Below are 24987 nucleotides of genomic sequence, written 5' to 3'. Positions count from 1 at the left end.
GAAAGCTTGTGCAAGAATCTCCTGGAGGGAGAAAAGGAGAGATGGGAATGTCAGGGAATGGGGAAGCCCCCAAGGCCAAGGGAGGCATAGGTATGGTGAAGTCAGGAGGCCGACCTGTGCTTAGCTCCTTAAAGCTACTGAAGGGGTATCAGATAACCTTAATTGTGAAACATTGTAGCAACTCTCTACCCAAGAACCCCAAAAGAGGTAACTGCTTAAAGACTCTGGAACTGGCCATCATTGCCCTTTGCTGGTGTGACCATTGGACTGACCGTGACGTCTCTTGAACTCATGCAGGAGGGACATAATCTACATAATTAATAATCTACTTTGCCTTCTTTGCAGGGTAGTGTAGTAGGGAAACTCAAAGAAGTCCTAGGGTATGAACAACATCTTGTAGTTAAAAAGATAAAAAAGTAGAAAGTGGTAACCACTGGTTATTGCAAAGAAAGGCATTTTTTTTATGAGATAGAAATCATTTTACTGATCTTCATGATTGTATATGTAACACATGCTCATTGCAAAAATTCAGAAATACAGAAAACTATAAAGGTTCTGTGTATGATTTTAATGGGTTCTCTTGATAAATACTAATTGATAACCTGCTTTTTTTCAAACAATAATATATTTTGGACATGTTCCCATGATAAGTAGTATCAATTTATGGCCACAGAATATTTCCTTGCATAAATACGTCAAACGTAATGCCTACTGGTAGATATGGAGATGGCTTATAGTGCAGTTTTTATAAAGAAATATTGACTGGGGCGCCTGTGTGGCTCAGGTGGTTAAACGTCTGCCTTCCACTCAGGTCATGATCTCAAGGTCCTGGGATCAAGCCCCATGTTCAGCTCCCAGCTCAGTCGGGAGCCTGCTCCTCCCTTTCCCTCTCCCCCTGCTCATGCTCTCTCTCTGTATCTCTCTGCCTCAAACGAACAAATAAAATCTTAAAAAAAAAAAAAAAAGGGGGGGGGGCGGTGCCTGGGTGGCTCAGTAGGTTAAGCCGCTGCCTTCGGCTCAGGTCATGATCTCAGGGTCCTGGGATCGAGTCCCACATTGGGCTCTCTGATCAGCAGGGAGCCGGCTTCCTCCTCTCTCTCTGCCTGCCTCTCTGCCTACTTGTGATTTTGTGATCTCTATCAAATAACAATAAATAAAATCTTTTAAAAAAGTAAAAAAGGAATAGTGATACAATGAACAGAACTTTGCACATTAACTCAATTACTTTCTTAAGACATATTTCTAAAATTGAAATTGTTGGGCCAAAGAGTACATTCATTTTTAGAACCTTGATGGGTACTATCAAATTCTTTTCCAGAAGTTGAGAAGCAGTTTTTATCTCCAGCAACAGAATATTAACGGAGTCCATTTTTTCACATCCTTACCAATTCTGGCCATTGTCTTTTTTAAAATCAATGAATTCATTTTTTACTCACAATTTTAAGAATCTTCTAAGCCCCGGATACCAATGATGCTTTTTTAAAAAAAATTCTATAATAGAGGGGTGCCTGGGTGGCTCAGTGGATTAAATCCTCTGCCTTCGGCTCAGGTCATGATCTCAGGGTCCTGGAATCGAGCCCTGCATCAGGCTGTCTGCTCAGCGGGGAGCCTGCTTCCTCCTCTCTCTCTGCCTGCCTCTCTGCCTACTTGTGATCTCTGTCAAATAAATAAATAAAATCTTTTTAAAAAAAATCTATAATAGTAATAGTTGACCAAACATTCAGCGAGATAAGTTGGCAATAAGCTTTCATTAAGGAAAAAGTAATGAATTAAAATTTTATTTGCATGACATCTCATAGACAAAGCAAATGATAATTTTTTTAGATATATGCTGTCACTATGCATCTCTTTCTAATGTTACCTGTAACATGACTATGACAATACCTGTAGTTCAAAATCAGTTTGTTATTGAATCACCCATATTGACCTTTGTCCTAAACACAAAAGACTTTTGTCATAACATGAACCCAGGGAAGGACTCCAAAAACAGAAATGCCTATAATTTGTTCTTCCTTTTTTTTTTTTTTTTAAAGATTTTGTTTATTTATTTGACACAGAGAGAGAAATCACAAGTAGGCAGACAGGCAGGCAGAGAGAAAGGGGGAAGCAGGCTCCCTGCTGAGCAGAGAGCCTGATGCGGGGCTTCATCCCAGGACCCTGGAATCATGACCTGAGCCGAAGGCAGTGGCTTTAACCCACTGAGCCACCCAGGCACCCCATGTTCTTCCTTTTTTGTATGTATGTGTATATAAGTAAGTAGGTATTTATTTATTTATTTATTTATTTATTTATTTTTGAGATTTGAAATTCTTTTTTTTTTTCTTCTTTTTTTTTTTAATTTTTTATTTTTTATAAACATATATTTTTATCCCCAGGGGTACAGGTCTGTGAATTACCAGGTTTACACACTTCACAGCACTCACCAAAGCACATACCCTCCCCAATGTCCGTAATCCCACCCCGTTCTCCCAAACCCCCTCCCCCCAGCAACCCTCAGTTTGTTTTGTGAGATTAAGAGTCACTTATGGTTTGTCTCCCTCCCAATCCCATCTTGTTTCATTGATTCTTCTCCTACCCACTTAAGCCCCCATGTTGCATCATCACTTCCTCATATCAGGGAGATCATATGATAGTTGTCTTTCTCTGCTTGACTTATTTCGCTAAGCATGATACGCTCTAGTTCCATCCATGTTGTCGCAAATGGCAAGATTTCATTTCTTTTGATGGCTGCATAGTATTCCATTGTGTATATATACCACATCTTCTTGATCCATTCATCTGTTGATGGACATCTAGGTTCTTTCCATAGTTTGGCTATTGTGGACATTGCTGCTATAAACATTCGGGTGCATGTGTCCCTTTGGATCACTACATTTGTATCTTTAGGGTAAATACCCAATAGTGCAATTGCTGGGTCATAGGGCAGTTCTATTTTCAACATTTTGAGGAACCTCCATGCTGTTTTCCAGAGTGGCTGCACCAGCTTGCATTCCCACCAACAGTGTAGGAGGGTTCCCCTTTCTCCGCATCCTCGCCAGCATCTGTCATTTCCTGACTTGTTGATTTTAGCCATTCTGACTGGTGTGAGGTGATATCTCATTGTGGTTTTGATTTGTATTTCCCTGATGCCGAGTGATATGGAGCACTTTTTCATGTGTCTGTTGGCCATCTGGATGTCTTCTTTGCAGAAATGTCTGTTCATGTCCTCTGCCCATTTCTTGATTGGATTATTTGTTCCTTGGGTGTTGAGTTTGCTAAGTTCTTTATAGATTCTGGACACTAGTCCTTTATCTGATATGTCGTTTGCAAATATCTTCTCCCATTCTGTCAGTTGTCTTTTGATTTTGTTAACTGTTTCCTTTGCTGTGCAAAAGCTTTTGATCTTGATGAAATCCCAATAGTTCATTTTTTCCCTTGCTTCCCTTGCCTTTTGCGTTGTTCCTAGGAAGATGTTGCTGCGGCAGAGGTCGAAGAGGTTGCTGCCCGTGTTCTCCTCAAGGATTTTGATGGATTCCTTTTGCACATTGAGGTCCTTCATCCATTTTGAGTCTATTTTTGTGTGTGGTGTAAGGAAATGGTTCAATTTCATTTTTCTGCATGTGGCTGTCCAATTTTCCCAGCACCATTTAGTGAAGAGGCTGTCTTTTTTCCATTGGACATTCTTTCCTGCTTTGTCGAAGATTAGTTGACCATAGATTTGAGGGTCTATTTCTGGGCTCTCTATTCTGTTCCATTGATCTATGTGTCTGTTTTTGTGCCAGTACCATGCTGTCTTGATGATGACAGCTTTGTAATAGAGCTTGAAGTCCGGAATTGTGATGCCACCAACGTTGGCTTTCTTTTTCAATATCCCTTTGGCTATTCGAGGTCTTTTCTGGTTCCATATAAATTGTAGAATTATTTGTTCCATTTCTTTGAAAAAGATGGATGGTACTTTGATAGGAATTGCATTAAATGTGTAGATTGCTTCAGGTAGCATAGACATTTTCACAATATTTATTCTTCCAATCCAGGAGCATGGAACATTTTTCCATTTCTTTGTGTCTTCCTCAATTTCTTTCATGAGTACTTTATAGTTTTCTGAGTATAGATTCTGTGTCTCTTTGGTTAGGTTTATTCCTAGGTATCTTATGGTTTTGGATGCAATTATAAATGGGATTGACTCCTTAATTTTTCTTTCTTCTGTCTTGTTGGTGTAGAGAAATGCAACTGATTTCCGTGCATTGATGTTATATCCTGACACTTTACTGAATTCCTGTATAAGTTCTAGCAGTTTTGGAGTGGAGTCTTTTGGGTTTTCCACATATAGTATCATATCATCTGCGAAGAGTGATAATTTGACTTCTTCTTTGCCGATTTGGATGCCTTTAATTTCCTTTTGTTGTCTGATTGCTGAGGCTAGGACCTCTAGTACTATGTTGAATAGCAGTGGTGATAATGGACATCCCTGCCGTGTTCCTGACCTTAGCGGAAAAGCTTTCAGTTTTTCTCCATTGAGAATGATATTTGCGGTGGGTTTTTCATAGATGGCTTTGATGATATTGAGGTATGTGCCCTCTATCCCTACACTTTGAAGAGTTTTGATCAGGAAGGGATGCTGTACTTTGTCAAATGCTTTTTCAGCATCTATTGAGAGTATCATATGGTTCTTGTTCTTTCTTTTATTGATGTGTTGTATCACATTGACTGATTTGCGGATGTTGAACCAACCTTGCAGCCTTGGAATAAATCCCACTTGGTCGTGGTGAATAATCTTTTTAATGTACTGTTGAATCCTATTGGCTAGTATTTTGTTGAGTATTTTCGCATCTGTGTTCATCAAGGATATCGGTCTATAGCTCTCTTTTTTGGTGGGATCCTTGTCTGGTTTTGGGATCAAGGTGATGCTGGCCTCATAAAATGAGTTTGGAAGTTTTCCTTCCATTTCTATTTTTTGGAACAGTTTCAGGAGAATAGGAATTAGTTCTTCTTTAAATGTTTGGTAGAATTCCCCCGGGAAGCCGTCTGGCCCTGGGCTTTTGTTTGTTTGGAGATTTTTAATGACTCTTTCAATCTCCTTACTGGTTATGGGTCTGTTCAGGCTTTCTATTTCTTCCTGGTTCAGTTGTGGTAGTTTATATGTTTCTAGGAATGCATCCATTTCTTCCAGATTGTCAAAGTTGTTGGCGTAGAGTTGCTCATAGTATGTTCTTATAATAGTTTGTATTTCTTTGGTGTTAGTTGTGATCTCTCCTCTTTCATTCATGATTTTATTTATTTGGGTCCTTTCTTTTTTCTTTTTGATAAGTCGGGCCAGGGGTTTATCAATTTTATTAATTCTTTCAAAGAACCAGCTCCTAGTTTCGTTGATTTGTTCTATTGTTTTTTTGGTTTCTATTTCATTGATTTCTGCTCTGATCTTTATGATTTCTCTTCTCCTGCTGGGCTTAGGGTTTCTTTCTTGTTCTTTCTCCAGCTGCTTTAGGTGTAGGGTTAGGTTGTGTACCTGAGACTTTTCTTGTTTCTTGAGAAAGGCTTGTACCGCTATATATTTTCCTCTCAGGACTGCCTTTTTTGTGTCCTACAGATTTTGAACCGTTGTATTTTCATTATCATTTGTTTCCATGATTTTTTTCAATTCTTCTTTAATTTCCTGGTTGACCCATTCATTCTTTAGAAGGATACTGTTTAGTCTCCATGTATTTGGGTTCTTTCCAAACTTCCTTTTGTGGTTGAGTTCTAGCTTTAGAGCATTGTGGTCTGAAAATATGCAGGGAATGATCCCAATCTTTTGATACCGGTTGAGTCCTGATTTAGGACCGAGGATGTGATCTATTCTGGAGAATGTTCCATGTGCACTAGAGAAGAATGTGTATTCTGTTGCTTTGGGATGAAATATTCTGAATATATCTGTGATGTCCATCTGGTCCAGTGTGTCGTTTAAGGCCTTTATTTCCTTGCTGATCTTTTGCTTGGATGACCTGTCCATTTCAGTGAGGGGAGTGTTAAAGTCCCCTACTATTATTGTATTATTGTTGATGTGTTTCTTTGATTTTGTTATTAATTGGTTTATATAGTTGGCTGCTCCCACGTTGGGGGCATAGATATTTAAAATTGTTAGATCTTCTTGTTGGACAGACCCTTTGAGTATGATATAGTGTCCTTCCTCATCTCTTATTATAGTCTTTGGCTTAAAATCTAATTGATCTGATATAAGGATTGCCACTCCTGCTTTCTTCTGATGTCCATTAGCATGGTAAATTCTTTTCCACCCCCTCACTTTAAATCTGGAGGTGTCTTCGGGCTTAAAATGAGTTTCTTGGAGGCAACATATAGATGGGTTTTGTTTTTTTATCCATTCTGATACCCTGTGTCTTTTGACAGGGGCATTTAGCCCATTCACATTCAGGGTAACTATTGAGAGATATGAATTTAGTGCCATTGTATTGCCTGTAAGGTGACTGTATGGTCTCTGTTCCTTTCTGATCTACCACTTGTAGGCTCTCTCTTTGCTTAGAGGACCCCTTTCAATATTTCCTGTAGAGCTGGTTTGGTATTTGCAAATTCTTTCAGTTGTTGTTTGTCCTGGAAGCTTTTAATCTCTCCTTCTATTTTCAATGATAGCCTAGCTGGATATAGTATTCTTGGCTGCATGTTTTTCTCGTTTAGTGCTCTGAAAATATCATGCCAGCTCTTTCTGGCCTGCCAGGTCTCTGTGGATAAGTCAGCTGCCAATCTAATATTTTTACCATTGTATGTTACAGACTTCTTTTCCCGGGCTGCTTTCAGGATTTTCTTTGTCACTGAGGCTTGTAAATTTTACTATTAGGTGACGGGGTGTTGGCCTATTCTTATTGATTTTGAGGGGCGTTCTCTGAACCTCCTGAATTTTGATGCTCATTCCCTTTGCCATATTGGGGAAATTCTCCCCAATAATTCTCTCCAGTATACCTTCTGCTCCCCTCTCTCTTTCTTCTTCTTCTGGAATCCCAATTATTCTAATGTTGTTTCGTCTTATGGTGTCACTTATCTCTCGAATTCTCCCCTCGTGGTCCAGTAGCTGTTTGTCCCTCTTTTGCTCAGCTTCTTTATTTTCTGTCATTTGGTCTTCTATATCACTAATTCTTTCTTCTGCCTCATTTATCCTAGCAGTTAGAGCCTCCATTTTTGATTGCACCTCATTAATAGCTTTTTTGATTTCAACTTGGTTAGATTTTAGTTCTTTTATTTCTCCAGAAAGGGCTTGTATATCTCTCGAGAGGGTTTCTCTAATATCTTCCATGCCTTTTTCGAGCCCGGCTAGAACCTTGAGAATTGTCATTCTGAACTCTAGATCTGACACATTACCAATGTCTGTATTGATTAGGTCCCTAGCCTTCGGTACTGCCTCTTGTTCTTTTTTTTGTGTTGAATTTTTACGTCTTGTCATTTTGTCCAGATAAAAGTAAATGAAGGGGCGAGTAAAATACTAAAAGGGTGGCAACAACCCCAGGAAAATATGCTTTAACCAAATTAGAAGAGATCCAAAATCGTGAGTGGGGAGAAAGGGGATAAAAAGAGGTTCAAAAAGGAAGAAAGAAAAAAAAAGAAAAAAGAAAAAAAAAAAGAAAAGAAAAAAATTTTTTAATAAAGAAAATACCTAAGAAAAATGTAAAAAAGAAAAAATATATATATTAGATAAACTAGTAAAAAATCGTTAAAAAAGAAAAAGGTAACAGTTAAAAAAAAATTTTTACCCGAAGGCGAGAATAAAAAAAAAAAAAAACCAAAAAATGAAAAAGAAAAAATTAAGTTAACTGCAAGACTAAAAAAAAATCACAGGAAAAAAGCCATGAGTTCCGTGCTTGGCTTTCTCCTCCTCTGGAATTCTGCTGCTCTCCTTGGTATTGAAACCGCACTCCTTGGTAGGTGAACTTGGTCTCGGCTGGATTTCTTTTTGATCTTCTGGGGGAGGGGCCTGTTGTAGTGATTCTCAAGTGTCTTTGCCCCAGGCGGAATTACACCGCCCTTACCCGGGGCTGGCGTGAGTAATCTGCTCGGGTTTGCTTTCAGGAGCTTTTGTTCCCTGAGCGCTTTCCGTAGAGTTCCTGGGGACGGGAATACAAATGGCGGCCTCCTGGTCTCCGGCCCGGAGGAGCCGAGAGCCCAGGGCCCCACTCCTCAGTGCGCCTTCAGAGAACAGCGCCCAGTTACTCCCGTCTGCCTGACCTCCGGCCGCGCTCCGAGCTTACCGAGCCTGCGACCGGTTCAAGGTAACACCGAGCTGTGAGCTTACTGTCGGCTCTCTGTAGCCGGCTTTCCCGTTCCAATAGCCGCAAGCTCTGCGACACTCAGACACCCACGATCCTGTGACCCTGCGGGACCTGAGGCCACGCTGACCCCGCGTGGGCTTCGCCCCGGTTTAGCCTCTGGAGCGATGTCCCTCAGCAGAACAGACTTTTAAAAGTCCTGATTTTGTGCGCGGTTGCTCCGCCACTTGCCGGGAGCCGGCCCCTCCCCCCGGGGTCTATCTTCCCGTCGCTTTGGATTCACTTTTCCTCCGGTCCTACCTTTCAGAAAGTGGTTGTTTTTCTGTTTCCAGAATTGCTGTTCTTCTTCTCTTCGATCTGCCGATGGATTTTCAGGTGTTTGCAATCTTTAGATAAGCTATCTAGCTGATCTCCGGCTAGCTGAAGCAGTCTCAGCTTGCTACTTCTCCGCCATCTTGACTCCTCCCCCCGTAAGTAGGTATTTAGATCAAATAATTAAATCTGAGAATTATAGCCATTAAAGCCCACTTTAATGTCCAGTAAATGATTTTTAAAGCCCCCTCAAACTGATACAATTACATTAATTAAAAACATGAGCCTAGAAAAGTGGTAGGGCTTCTTATTCTTCCCATAAGTAAGCATGGTTATTTAAAGAATTTGTAGTGATGCAAATTATAGTCCGTGTAAGTCAGAACAGTGAAAAGCCAAAACAACTAGAGCACTTTAATTTAGAGTATTGGGGATAATTTATTTCAATTTTTTGAATGGATCAATTACTTAATGAGCTCACCTTAAATAAAAGTGTATGCAATCCTTAGTCATAGTATCTAAAACAAACAAAACAAGCTACAATTTTTCATCGAGATAAAGTTCTTGTAATATAAAATTCAACATTTTAAAGTGTACAATTCAGAGATTTTTAGTATATTCACAATGTTGTGCAATCATCACTACTCTCTAATTCCGGAACATTTAAATCACCTCAAAAATATGTTCCATACCTATTAACGTCATTCTTGATTCCATCTTCCCTTGACCCTTGACAAACAGTGATCTACTTACTATATCAATGGATTTGCCTACCTGGACATTTCATGTAAGTGGAATCACGCAGTATGTGACCTTTTAAAGTAACAGCTTTATTAATATATAATTAAATACCATATTATTCACATATTTAAGGTGTGTAATTCAATGTTTTTAGTATATTTATAAATGCATACAACCATCATAATACTCAATTTTACAATATTTTCATCACCTCAAAAAGAAACTCTGTACCTTTTAGCTGTTACCTCTCTATCCTGCCATTCCTCCCAGCCCTCAGCAACCAAGAATCTACTTTTTGTCTCTAAAACAGGCCTATTCTGTGACTAAAATTAACAAGTCAGGAAATGACAGATGCTGGCAAGGATGCAGAGAAAGGGGAATCCTCCTACACTATTGGTGGGAATGCAAGCTGGTGCAGCCACTCTGGAAAACAGCATGGAGGTTCCTCAAAATGTTGAAAATAGAGCTACCCTATGACCCAGCAATTGCACTACTGGTTATTTACCCTAAAGATACAAACGTAGTGATCCGAAGGGGCACGTGTACCCAAATGTTTATAGCAGCAATGTCCCCAATAGCTAAACTATGGAAAGAACCTGGAGGTCCATCAACAGATGAATGGATAAAGAAGATGTGGTATACATATACAATGGAATATTATGCAGCCATCAAAAGAAATGAAATCTTGTCATTTGGGACAACATGGATGGAACTAGAGGGTATTATGCTTAGCAAAATAAGTCAATTGGAGAAAGACAACTACCATATGATCTCCCTGATATGAGGAAGTAGATATGCAACATGGGGGGTTTGAGGGGTAGGAAGAGAATAAATGAAACAAGATGGGATCAGGAGGGAGACATACCATAAGAGACTCTTAATCTCACAAAACAAACTGAGGGTTGCTGGGAGTTAGGGGGTCGGGAGAAGGTGGTGGGGTTATGGACATTGGGGAGGGTATGTGCTATGGTGAGTGCTGTGAAGTGTGTAAACCTGTGATTCACAGACCTGTACCCCTGGGGCTAATAATACATTATATATTAATTTTTAAAAATTTTAAATAAAAATAAAAATAAAACATGCCTATTCTGGACATTTTATATAAGTGGAATCATACAGTATGTGGTCTTCTGTGACTAGCTCCTGTAACTAACATGTTCTTACCTGACTTTTTTTATTATAAACATCCTGGTCGGTGTGAAGTGGCATCTTGCGATTTGATTTATATTTCCCTGATGACTAATAAAGTTGAGTAACTTTAGGGCGCCTGGGTGGCTCAGTGGGTTAAGCCGCTGCCTTCAGCTCAGGTCATGATCTCAGGGTCCTGGGATCGAGCCCCGCATCGGGCTCCCTGCTCAGCAGGGAGCCTGCTTCCTCCTCTCTCTCTGCCTTCCTTTCTGCCTACTTGTGATCTCTCTCTGTCGAATAAATAAATAAAATCTTTAAAAAAAAATAAAATAAAATCCCTTTAAAAATAAATAAATAAATAAAGTTGAGTAACTTTAAATGTTTTTGGCTATTTATGTATCTTCTTTAGAGAAATGTCTATTTAAATCCTTTGCCCATATTAAAAATTAGGTTACATTTCTTGATTATTGAGTTTTAAGAGTTCTTTATATACTCTAGATATATGTCCCTAATCAGATATAGGATTGCAAATACATTCTCCCATTCTGTAGGTTGTCTTTTCACTTTCTTGATAGTGCCATTTGAAACATGACACTAGAAGCTTTTAATTTTGCTTAAATCCAATTTATCTATTTTTTCTTTTGTTGCTCATACTTTCAGTATCACATCCAAGAATCTATTGTTAAATAGGAAGGAGCCATGAAGATTTACTACTATTTACTTCCAAGTGCATTAGAGTTTTAGCTGTTACATTTAGGTCTTTGATCCATTTTGAGTTAATTTTGTATGCAATATGAGATAGGAATCCAACCTCACGTTGATGTCGGGTTGTCCCGGCATCAGTTGTTGAAAACACTATTGTTCCCTCATTGAATTGTCTTGGCATTCTGTCAAATTTTAATTGACCATATATGTAGAGGTTTATTTATGGAATCTCAATTCCAATCCATTGTTCTGTATTGCTATCTTTATGCCAGCACCACATTGTCTTGATTACTTTGTTTTGTAGTAAGTTTTTCAACTGGGAAGTAAGTAAGTCCTCCAACTTTGCTCTTCTTTTTCAAGATTGTTTTGTCTATTCTTGGTCCCTTGATATTTTATATGAGTGTTAGGAACAGCCTGTCTGTTTCTGCAAGAAAAACCTACAGAATTTTGATAGGGGTTTTAATGATTCTGTGGATCAATTTCGAAGTACAAAACAAACTTCTAAATAACGTTATTAGTAAGGTAGTGGAAGACTTTTTGCAAATATGGCCACGATCAGGGGAGGAGTCAAGATGGCGGAGAAGTAGCAGGCTGAGACTACTTCAGCTAGCCAGAGATCAGCTAGATAGCTTATTTAAAGGTTGCAAACACCTGCAAATCCATCGGCAGATTGAAGAGAAGAAGAAAAGCAATTCTAGAAACAGAAAAACAACCACTTTCTGAAAGGTAGGACTGGCGGAGAACTGAATCCAAAGTGACGGGAAGATAGACCCCGGGGGGAGGGGCCGGCTCCCGGCAAGCGGCGGAGCAATGGAGCACAAAATCAAAACTTTTAAAAGTCTGTTCCACTGAGGGACATTGCTCCAGAGGCTAAACTGGGGCGAAGCCCACGTGGGGTCAGCGTGGCTTCAGGTCCCGCAGGGTCACAGAAGGATCAGGGGTGTCTGAGTGTCACAGAGCTTGCGGGTATTGGAACGGGAAAGCCGGCTACAGAGGCAGAGCCGACAGTTAAGCTCACAGCTCGGTGTTACCTTGAACCGGTCGCAGGCTCGGTGAGCTCGGAGCGTGGCTGGAGGTCAGGCAGACGGGAGTTATTGGGCGCTGTTCTCTGAGGGCGTACTGAGGATTGGGGCCCCGGGCTCTCAGCTCCTCTGGGCCAGAGACCAGGAGGCCGCCATTTGTATTCCCGTCCTCCGGAACTGTACGGAAAGCGCTCAAGGAACAAAAGCTCCTGAAAGCAAACCCGAGCAGATTAATCAGCCCGGCCCCTGGTAAGGGCAGTGCAATTCCACCTGGGGCAAAGACACTTGAGATCACTACAACAGGCCCCTCCCCCAGAAGATCAACAAGAAATCCAGCCAAGACCAAGTTCACCTACCAAGGAGTGCGGTTTCAATACCAAGGAGAGCAGCAGAATTCCAGAGGAGGAGAAAGCAAAGCACAGAACTCATGGCTTTCTCCCTGTGATTTTTTAGTCTTGCAGTTAATTTAATTTTTTTCTTTTTCACTTTTTTTCTCTTCTTCTGCTAAAATTTTTTTAACTTTTACCCTTTTCTTTTTCAACGTTTTTAAACTAGTTTCTCTAATATATATATTTTTTCTTTTTTATACTTTTCTTTATTCGTTTTCTTTTTTTAATTCTTTTCTTTTCTTTTTTTTTTTTTTTCTTTTTGAACCTCTTTTTATCCCCTTTCTCCCCGCTCATGATTTGGGATCTCTTCAGATTGGTTAAGGCATATTTTCCTGGGGTTGTTGCCACCCTTTTAGTATTTTACTTCCTCCTTCATATACTCTTAGCTGGACAAAATGACAAGGCAGAAAAATTCACCACAAAAAAAAGAACAAGAAGGCTAGGGACCTAATCAATACAGACATTGGTAATATGTCAGATCTAGAGCTCAAAATGACAATTCTCAAGGTTCTAGCCGGGCTCGAAAAAGGCATGGAAGATATTAGAGAAACCCTCTCGGGAGATATAAAAGCCCTTTCTGGAGAAATAAAAGAACTAAAATCTAACCAAGTTGAAATCAAAAAAGCTACTAATGAGGTGCAATCAAAAATGGAGGCTCTCACTGCTAGGATAAATGAGGCAGAAGAAAGAATTAGCGATATAGAAGACCAAATGACAGAGAATAAAGAAGCTGAGCAAAAGAGGGACAAATAGCTACTGGACCACGAGGGGAGAATTCGAGAGATAAGTGACACCATAAGACAAAGCAACATTAGAATAATTGGGATTCCAGAAGAAGAAGAAAGAGAGAGGGGAGCAGAAGGTATACTGGAGAGAATTATTGGGGAAATTTCCCCAATATGGCAAAGGGAACGAGCATCAAAATTCAGGAGGTTCAGAGAACACACCTCAAAATCAATAAGAATAGGTCCACACCCTGTCACCTATAGTAAAATTTACAAGCCTCAGTGACAAAGAGAAAATCCTGAAAGCAGCCCAGGAAAAGAAGTCTGTAACATACAATGGTAAGAATATTAGATTGGCAGCTGATTTATCCACAGAGACCTGGCAGGCCAGAAAGAGCTGGCATCATATATTCAGAGCACTAAACAAGAAAAACATGCAGCCAAGGATACTATATCCAGCTAGGCTATCATTGAAAATAGAAGGAGAGATTAAAAGCTTCCAGGACAAACAAAAACTGAAAGAATTTGCAAACACCAAACCAGCTCTACAGGAAATATTGAAAGGGATCCTCTAAGCAAAGAGAGAGCCTACAAGAGGTAGATCAGAAAGGAACAGAGACAATAAACAGTAACAGTCACCTTACAGGCAATACAATGGCACTAAATTCATATCTCTCAATAGTTACCCTGAATGTTAATGGGCTAAATGCCCCAATCAAAAGACACAGGGTATCAGAATGGATAAAAAAGCAAAACCCATCTATATGTTTCCTCCAAGAAACTCATTTTAAGCCCGAAGACACCTCCAGATTTAAAGTGAGGGGGTGGAAAAGAATTTACCATGCTAATGGACATCAGAAGAAAGCAGGAGTGGCAATCCTTATATCAGATCAATTAGATTTTAAGCCAAAGACTATAATAAGAGATGAGGAAGGACACTATATCATACTCAAAGGGTCTGTCCAACAAGAAGATCTAACAATTTTAAATATCTATGCCCCCAACGTGGGAGCAGCCAACTATATAAACCAATTAATAACAAAATCAAAGAAACACATCAACAATAATACAATAATATTAGGGGACCTTAACACTCCCTTCACTGAAATGGACAGATTATGCAAGCAAAAGATCAACAAGGAAATAAAGGCCTTAAACGACACACTGGACCAGATGGACATCACAGATATATTCAGAACATTTCATCCCAAAGCAACAGAATACACATTCTTCTCTAATGCACATGGAACATTCTCCAGAATAGATCACATCCTCGGACCTAAATCAGGACTCAACCGGTATCAAAAGATTGAGATCATTCCCTGCATATTTTCAGACCACAATGCTCTGAAGCTAGAACTCAACCACAAGAGGAAGTTTGGAAAGAACCCAAATACATGGAGACTAAACAGCATCCTTCTAAAGAATGAATGGGTCAACCGGGAAATTAAAGAAGAATTGAAAAAAATCATGGAAACAAATGATAATGAAAATACAATGGTTCAAAATCTGTGGGACACAACAAAGGCAGTCCTGAGAGGAAAATATATAGCGGTACAAGCCTTTCTCAAGAAACAAGAAAGGTCTCAGGTGCACAACCTAACCCTACACCTAAAGCAGCTGGAGAAAGAACAAGAAAGAAACCCTAAGCCAAGCAGGAGAAGAGAAATCATAAAGATCAGAGCAGAAATCAATGAAATAGAAACCAAAAAGACAATAGAGCAAATCAACGAAAGTAGGAGCTGGTTCTTTGAAAGAATTAATAAAATTGATAAACCCCTGGCCCGACTTATCAAAAAGAAAAGAGAAAGGACCCAAATAAATAAAATCATGAATGAAAGAGGAGAGATCACAACTAACACCAAAGAAATACAAACTATTATAAGAACATACTATGAGCAACTCTACGCCAACAACTTTGACAATCTGGAAGAAATGGATGCATTCCTAGAAACATATAAACTACCACAACTGAAACAGGAAGAAATAGAAAGCCTGAACAGACCCATAACCAGTAAGGAGATTGAAAGAGTCATTAAAAATCTCCAAACAAACAAAAGCCCAGGGCCAGACAGCTTCTCGGGGGAATTCTACCAAACATTTAAAGAAGAACTAATTCCTATTCTCCTGAAACTGTTCCAAAAAATAGAAATGGAAGGAAAACTTCCAAACTCATTTTATGAGGCCAGCATCACCTTGATCCCAAAACCTGACAAGGATCCCATCAAAAAAGAGAACTACAGACCAATATCCTTGATGAACACAGATGCAAAAATTCTCACCAAAATACTAGCCAATAGGATTCAACAGTACATTAAAAGGATTATTCACCATGACCAAGTGGGATTTATCCCAGGGCTGCAAGGTTGGTTCAACATCCGCAAATCAGTCAATGTGATACAACACATCAATAAAAGAAAGAACAAGAACCATATGATACTCTCAATAGATGCTGAAAAAGCATTTGACAAAGTACAGCATCCCTTCCTGATCAAAACTCTTCAAAGTGTAGGGATAGAGGGCACATACCTCAATGTCATCAAAGCCATCTATGAAAAACCCACCAGAAATATCATTCTCAATGGAGAAAAACTGAAAGCTTTTCCGCTAAGGTCAGGAACATGGCAGGGATGTCCATTATCACCACTGCTATTCAACATAGTACTAGAAGTCCTAGCCTCAGCAATCAGACAACAAAAGGAAATTAAAGGCATCCAAATCGGCAAAGAAGAAGTCAAATTATCACTCTTCGCAGATGATGTGATACTATATGTGGAAAACCCAAAAGACTCCACTCCAAAACTGATAGAACTTGTACAGGAATTCAGTAAAGTGTCAGGATATAACATCAATGCACGGAAATCAGTTGCATTTCTCTACACCAACAACAAGACAGAAGAAAGAAAAATTAAGGAGTCAATACCATTTACAATTGCACCCAAAACCATAAGATACCTAGGAATAAACCTAACCAAAGAGGCACAGAATCTATACTCAGAAAACTATAAAGCACTCATGAAAGAAATTGAGGAAGACACAAAGAAATGGAAAAATATTCCATGCTCCTGGATTGGAAGAATAAATATTGTGAAAATGTCTATGCTACCTAAAGCAATCTGCACATTTAATGCAATTCCTATCAAAGTACCATCCATCTTTTTCAAAGAAATGGAACAAATAATTCTACAATTTATATGGAACCAGAAAAGACCTCGAATAGCCAAAGAGATATTGAAAAAGAAAGCCAAAGTTGGTGGCATCACAATTCCAGACTTCAAGCTCTATTACAAAGCTGTCATCATCAAGACAGCATGGTACTGGCACAAAAACAGACACATAGATCAATGGAACAGAATAGAGAGCCCAGAAATAGACCCTCAACTCTATGGTCAACTAATCTTCAACAAAGCAGGAAAGAATGTCCAGTGGAAAAAAGACAGCCTCTTTAATAAATGGTGTTGGGAAAATTGGACATCACATGCAGAAAAATGAAATTGGACCATTTCCTTACACCACACACAAAAATAGACTCAAAATGGATGAATGACCTCACTGTGAGAAAGGAATCCATCAAAATCCTTGAGGAGAACACAGGCAGCAACCTCTTCTAAGTCAGCCGCAGCAACATCTTCCTAGGAACATTGCCAAAGGCAAGGGAAGCAAGGGCAAAAATGAACTATTGGGATTTCATCAAGACCAAAAGCTTTTGCACAGCAAAGGAAACAGTACAAAATCAAAAGACAACTGACAGAATGGGAGAAGATATTTGCAAATGACATATCAGATAAAGGTCTAGTGTCCAGAGTCTATAAAGAACTTAGCAAACTCAACACCCAAAGAACAAATAATCCAATCAAGAAATGGGCAGAGGACATGAACAGACATTTCTGCAAAGAAGACATCCAGATGGCCAACAGACACATGAAAAAGTGCTCCATATCACTCAGCATCAGGGAAATACAAATCAAAACCACAATGAGATATCACCTCACACCAGTCAGAATGGCTAAAATCAACAAGTCAGGAAATGACAGATGCTGGCGAGATTGCAGAGAAAGGGGAACCTTCCTCCACTGTTGGTGGGAATGCAAGTTGGTGCAGCCACTCTGGAAAACAGCATGGAGGTTCCTCAAAATGTTGAAAATAGAACTCCCCTATGACCCAGCAATTGCACTACTGGGTATTTACCCTAAAGATACAAACGTAGTGATCCAAAGGGGCACATGCACCCGAATGTTTATAGCAGCAATGTCCACAATAGCCAAACTATGGAAAGAACCTAGATGTCCATCAACAGATGAATGGATCAAGATGTGGTATATATACACAATGGAATACTATGCAGCCATCAAAACAAATGAAATCTTGTCATTTGCGACAACATGGATGGAACTAGAGCATATCATGCAAACGAAATAAGTCAAGCAGAGAAAGACAACTATCATATGAACCCCCTGATATGAGGAAGTGGTGATGCAACATGGGGGCTTAAGTGGGTAGGAGAAGAATCAATGAAACAAGATGGGATTGGGAGGGAGACAAACCATAAGTGACTCTTAATCTCACAAAAGAAACTGAGGGTTGCTGGGGGGAGGGGGGTTGGGAGTAGGGGGTGGGATTATGGACATTGGGGAGGGTATGTGCTTTGGTGAGTGCTGTGAAGTGTGTAAACCTGGCGATTCACAGCCCTGTACCCCTGGGGATAAAAATATATGTTTAAATAAAAAAAAATTTTTTTAATGGCCATGATCATTCCCTTCCCCATATATGGATAGATGTCATGACTTTTGAGCTCCTCCCATCAAAAATTAGAGTCATTTCTCATCCATTGAATTCATCCATTCATCCATTGAATCCAGGCTGGCCTTGTGACTTACTTTGACCAAAATGAAATGAGGCAAGAATGACACTGGGTTAGTTCCAAGCCTAGGCTTAGAAATTTCTTCCACTCTTCTCCTTATTCTATCACCATGTGATCATGGTAGCCTACTGGAGGATGAGAAACCACATGGAGTGTAGATAAATCACCCCAGCTGAGGCGGTCCTAGACCAACCAGCTCCCAGCCAACCTAGAAGTACTACAGCTAGGACAGAAAACCCCGCTGAGATCACAAAAGCCTAGCTTAAATCAGCAAAGCTGCCCAGTCTATTCAAAGACTCTGGAGCAATTTTAAACAGGTATTATTCAAACAATCTGATTTAAAAATGGGCAGAGGAACCAAATAGACATTTTTCCAAAGAAGACATACAGATGGTCAACAGACACATGAAAAGATGCTTAACATCACTCATCATCAGGGAAATGCAAATCAAAACCACAATGAGATAACACCTCATACTTGTCAGAGTGGCTAAAATAAAAAAGCCAGGAAATAGTGATTGTTGGTGAGGATGTGGAAAATTGGAACCCTTGTGAACTATTGGTAGGAATGTAAATTGGTGTGGCCACTATGGAAAACAGTATGGAGGTTCCTCAAATAATTAAAAACAGAACTACCGGGGTGCTTGGGTGGCTCACTGGGTTAAAGCCTCCTCTGCCTTCGGCTCAGGTCGTGGTCCCAGGGTCCTGGGATTGAGCCCCACATCGGGCTCTCTGCTCAGCAACTCTATTCCTGTCCCCCTCTCATGTGTGCTCTCTCTCTCTCTCTTAAAAAAAATAAAATGTGTCCTCTTTATGATTTTATGGATAAACAAAATGTGATGTGTGTGTGTATATTTATAAATATATGCACACACTTACACAATGAAACGTATTCAGCCTTAAAGAGGAATGGAATTCTAATACATACCATTATGGGTGAACCTGGAAACATTATGCTCACTGAGATAAGCCAGACACAGGAAAGCAAACAAAACAAACACTGTATGATTCCACTTATATGATGTACCTAGAATAGGCAAATTCATAGATACAGAAAGCACAATAGAGGTAACCAGGGACTGGAGAGTTATTGTTTAATGAATAGAGACGTGCTATTTGGGACGATGAAGAAGGTCCTGGAAATTGATAGTGGTGATGGTTGTACAACATTGTGAATGTACTTAATGCTGCCGAATTGAAGACTTAAAAGTGGTTGAAAGTGTAAAATTTATGTTATGTGCATTTTGCCACAATGTTAAAAATATGTTTTCTTTGACCCTGAATTTTTAAATATGTCTAGTTAATTCATGTACCTGGATGGACACTCTAAAACAATACAAACTCACACGAACACATTAACCTTCGGTGCAGCTCTGAATTCTCTTGACTGGCCCCATGTCTGGTTCTAGCACTTTGCCCTCCTACAGTGCTACCCAGTTCCCCACTCAATGCTTCAACTCCCGCTTTTTGGAATTGACAGCAGATTCTAATTCCTGAGTTTGGCCTTTGGTATTCCCCGACACAAGACTCAATCCGTGCCTATGGTCCTTTGCATTTCTGACACCACTGGCCTCCCCCTTCCTGCCCCACCTGCTTCTTACAATCCCATCTGAACTTTGAGATGCACAAGGTAGGCTTTTCAGAGAAAATACTTTTCATATTTGTGACATATTTATACTAAAACTATTAATTGCTTATATGAAGTTCAAATTTAACTAGAATGTCCTGTATTTTTATTTGCTACACATGGTAAGTGGATTTGGGGGTGGGGACACATGAGGGAAAGTAAATGAATGCTTTTTATTTTTATTTTCTTTTCTGGTGAAGCCATTTTTCCAAGCACTGCATAAGTTGGTATGTCAAGGACTTCAACAGCCAGACTAACAGTCACAAGCTTAGTTTGAAACACATACAACTGTGCCCTCCAGAGAGAAAATGAGGTGTAGTGAATCCAATAGTGTTTTATTCCACTGGGCTTCACAGTCAGTCAATGCATTACTTTGTAGCAAGCTACATTGAGTGTGCAATTAACCACATAAGTTTACATTATGTTAATTTACACTGAAAAAGCACATTTTCTCAAATTATTTAAAAAGGGGCAATTAGCATATAGTGAGCACATGCCCAAGTTTTATTTAACTCATTAATGAAGAAAATAGAAAACAGAGAAAATAGTTCGGTGCAGATATGAGAAAGTGGGATGGAAATGTCAGTGGGAAAAAGAATGTTGAAATCAGATGGCTGAGTTAGATCTGGAACTGGATCATATCCTACAAAACAATAAAACCATGACCTCGGGGTTATCTTCTTTACCGGGGGAGGGGGGGATCATACCTTGCCAATTTTTATAAGTTAACATCTAACTTTACAGAGTTATGAGACATCTGGGCCCTAATCAGTTGTTAGCCAAAGTTCTCTGTCTTCAAAGATACAACCCTCAGGTGAGTCCATTGGAAAATGCTCTAACACGATGTAAAAATATCACTCATCTTTGGCCTTTTGTCCAATCTGGATCATTTTTCTGTCCAATATATACTATATTCGTAACTACATTTGGTATGGAAAAATAAAGGATAGAGACCAACGATATGCTTGATCTCCCTTCCGTTCCATCCTGGGGTGAGCCTGGGATGCCAAATAAAAATCCACTCTTGCCTCGGTCCCTCTCCGTATCCCAGGGCCTCTCACCAATGAATACAAGTCCAGTGTTTAAAGCTGTGAATGTTTCAAACAGAAGGTCACCTAAACGCAAGCCAACTATTTCATGTGGTGCTCATCCAAAAAAACACAATTTGTTCCAATTCTGGTGGAAAAATTGACTAACATCTGGTCCTAAATTGAAGCCTTGCTAAGGATTTCTAAGGCTAACTTTTCCTGTTCAAATTTTGGCATTCATGCTGAATTTAGAATCTAGACAAACCACAAAGAGACCCTTCTATAATACTGATTTAATTGATTTTTTAAAAATTTTTATTTATTTATTTTTTTGGGGGGGAAGTGAATACAGACTCCACAACTTTCAAAAAGTACAGTGAGGTTGCAGTAGGCAACTATTGGGGCCACATCTCTTCTTCTAATCTTGTTCCCTCCCAGCTGCTCTGAATATTGATTGCTGATTGCTTAGAGTTGCCCCTTTTCTAGAGGATGGCCTTTAGCCAATCAAAAGCCCCCTAAGAGGATACTCCCTCCTCCTGAGGCTGCCCGCAACCAAGGATTGACTGATGAAGATATAAAGGCCTGGACTCTTTGGTTCTTTTGGGGGAATGGGGAGGTTTGTTTGTTTGTTTGTTTGTTAGAATTTTATTAATTTATTTGAGAGACAGAAAGAGCAGGGAGGAGGAGCAGAAGGAGAGAAAGAGAAGGAAGCAGACTCCTTGCTAAGCAGGGAGCCTGATGCGGGGCTCGATCCAGTACCTGAGCAGAAGGCAGATGCTTAATGACTGAGCCACCCAGGCACCCCTAGACCCTTTGTTTGAAGGCAGGAGCAACTCTAGGGCACAACCCAGACTCCAGAACTCCTCAAGGTATCAAGCAGAAGCTAGACTCCAGCTAAGACACCTTCTTGCTTAGCTTTTGATTCCTGCTTGTCCTGTTTATCTCCCCTTCTCCTGACAACACACGCTCAAGAATCCCCATGACAACCTCTGTGTCTAGAGAATCTGACATAAGACAAGGATATCTTTGCATCTTTCCTTCAAGGCAAGGCAAGAGCCTAAGAGCTAACCAAGATTGCCAGTGTCTAAAATCAACTTACAGAAATATAAGAAAATGTATAATATGTAAACATAAAGTATTAAATATGTATTTTGTGGGCTTATTATTGTTTTTATATAAACAGATCGTATCATAAACTATCAATGTTTTGCCATTAGGCTTTTTAATTGATAATGAGTCTTGGAGTATTTCTTATCCAGTACATATAGTGCTTTCTTTTGTAAAATTTTTAATACTCTGGGTTGGTTATTTTTTTTAAGATTTTTATTTATTTATTTGACAAAGAAAGAGAGAGCACAAGCAGGGGGAGTGAGGGAAGGAGAAGCAGGCTCCCTGCTGAGCATGGAGTCCAATGAGGAGCTCGATCCCAGGACCCTGGAATCATGACCTGAGTTAAAGGCAGATGCTTAACCCACTGAGCCACCCAGGCACCCCTTGAGTACTCTGTTGTATCTACTATAATTAGGAAATTGGTCCCCTAATTTTGGACATGAAGATTTCCAATGTTTACCTATTGAATAAATATATATAGCAATGCTATTGTGAATTCTTGTTTATGTGAATCCTTGTTTGTATGAAATATCATAAATAATGAATGTTTTTGTAGGACAAATTCCTATCAGTGGAATTCCTGAGTCAAAGTGTACATGCATTTGTATTTTGGCAGATATTGCTAACTTGCTTTCCACAGAAGTTAAATCACGTTTCATGATCACTGAAAATATAAGGGAATGGCTTGTTTGTCAACCCTCACCAACACACCAAGCTGGCAAGCTGCCATATAAAAAAAAAGTATCTCTTGGGGCACCTGGGTGGCTCAGTGGGTTAAGCCTCTGCCTTCTGCTCCGGTCATGATCCTAGGGTCCTGGAATTGAGTTCCAAATCGGGCTCTCTGCTTGGCAGGGAGTCTGCTTCCTCCTCTCTGTCTCTCTCTGCCTGCTTGTGACCTCTCTCTGTCAAATAAAAATTTAAAAAAAAAAAAAAGCTATCTCTTTTTTAAAAAGATTTTATTTATTTGAGAAAGAAAGAGAAAAAAAACACAAGCAGAAGGAGGGGCAGAGGGAGAAGAAGACTCCTCGCTGAACAGGGAGCTGAATGTGGGGCTCAATCCCAGGATCCTGAGATCATAACCTGGTTGAAGATAGCCACTAAACCAATGGAGTCACCCAGGTACCCCCCCAAAAGGTATCTCTTATAAGGAATGAATTATGCATGTATTTATAGGTTTAAGAACCTTTTGTATTTCTTTTTCTGTGCAGTATCTATTTATGTTCTTTTCCATTTTTATATTGGGTTTTGGCTATTATTAATTTGTAGATATTCTGTGTAGAAAAATTAACTCTGATGTGTTACGAGTATTTTTCCAAGTTTGTCATTTGTCCTTTTCCTTTGCTTATAGAATTTTAATATTTTGCAGAATTCTTTTTTCTTTTTAGGTAGTTGAATATATAAATCTATTGTTTCTTGATTTTTTTGTGTTATTGGGCAAGTTTTCCCCTGGTCTAAAGTTATTTTTGGAAATTCTGTTATATTTTCTTCTAATACTTTTATAAGTATACTTTATTTTTTACATTTAATCTAATGCATCTGTAATGTGTTTGGGTATAAAGTGAGAAGCAGTAATCCAATTCTCTTTTCCTGATGAATACCCAGATAGCTCAATATAATTTATTAAATAATCCATCTTATTATTCCTATTTTATTAGGAGGTTTCATAAAAAATGGATATCGGATTTCATCAAAGGCTTTTTAGTGCATGTAGAGATAATTATATGATTTCCCACTTTTTCTATATGAAATGGTGAATTATTGAAAAATCCTTGCCTTCACTTCATAAGTGGTAAATACCACTTAGTCAAGTTATATATATATATATATATATATATATATATATATATATATATATTTTTTTTTTTTTTTTTTTTTTTTTGGACAGGCAGAGATTACAAGTAGGCAGAGAGGCAGGCAGAGAGAGAGAGAGGAAGAAGCAGGCTCTCCGCCGAGCAGAGAGCCCGATGCGGGGCTTGATCCCAGGACCCTGAGATCATGACCTGAGCCGAAGGCAGCGACTTAACCCACTGAGCCACCCAGGCGCCCCCAAGTTATATTATTCTTTTAATGTACTCCTTAACTGTTCACTAATATGCTACTTAGGATTTTTTTTAATGGTGTCACTACTTAGGATTTTTACATGCATATTCACAAATTATATTGAGCTATATTTTATTTTATGTTTTCTTTGTTTTTAGCTTCACTTTATTAGAGATTTAGAAGTCTTATTCATGCATACTTTAAAACATAGAAACATGAAATCATTCTTCCTTGAAGATTCAGTTGAAGTCTTCAGTGAAAATATCTGTACTAGGGTGCTTTTGGGGGAATAGCTCTTTAATATTTCCCCATACACACACTTTTACTATGGCAATCAATCTCTTTATATTTCCTACCCATTCTGAGATAAGTTTTGGTAATTCTTCATTTGGACCAGGTTCTCAAATTTACTTTAGACTACCAGGTAGTCTTCATTTGGACCAGGTTCTCAAATTTACTTGAGACTACCAGGTAGTCTCCTGAATCTTTTAATTTATCCTATATCTATTTTTAATTCTCTCATATAAATTCTTATTTACTGCATTTATAATTTACTCTTTTAACCTTAGTTAAATTAAATAACAGTTTACTTATCTTGCTTATTTTTGGGGAATTATATTTCAGATTTAATTTCTCAGATCTGCCATTTTTTCCAAGTTTCTAACTTCTGCTTTTATTTTTATTAATTCATTAATTTTTAGAACACTAGGCTTATTTTCTTTTGCTTTTCTGATTTCTTGATTTGAACATCTAATTCTTTACTGTCAAGCTTGCTTTTTAAAAAATTAAATATTAGGACTTCCCATTTTCCTCCAAGCACTGCTTTGTATGTATCTCAGATATTTTATTGTTTTCACATTTCAGTTGTAGTTTCTTCTTTGATACAAAATTGTTTATGATTCGTTGGTATAATTTTTATTAATTTCTAATTATATCTAATTATATCTATTCTAAATTGTATCAGGTACAAAATAATATTGCCAAAAATTAATGTTGCTTGTATTATTTAATTTTTTTGAAATTTATTGATTTTAAAAAATCACATCTTGTAGGTATTTCTTGGATGTATAAAAA

The sequence above is a fragment of the Mustela lutreola genome, chromosome 2 (genome assembly GCF_030435805.1).
Source record: "Mustela lutreola isolate mMusLut2 chromosome 2, mMusLut2.pri, whole genome shotgun sequence".
NCBI classification, from domain to species: domain Eukaryota; kingdom Metazoa; phylum Chordata; class Mammalia; order Carnivora; family Mustelidae; genus Mustela; species Mustela lutreola.
Note: the sequence above shows the minus strand (reverse complement) of the source record.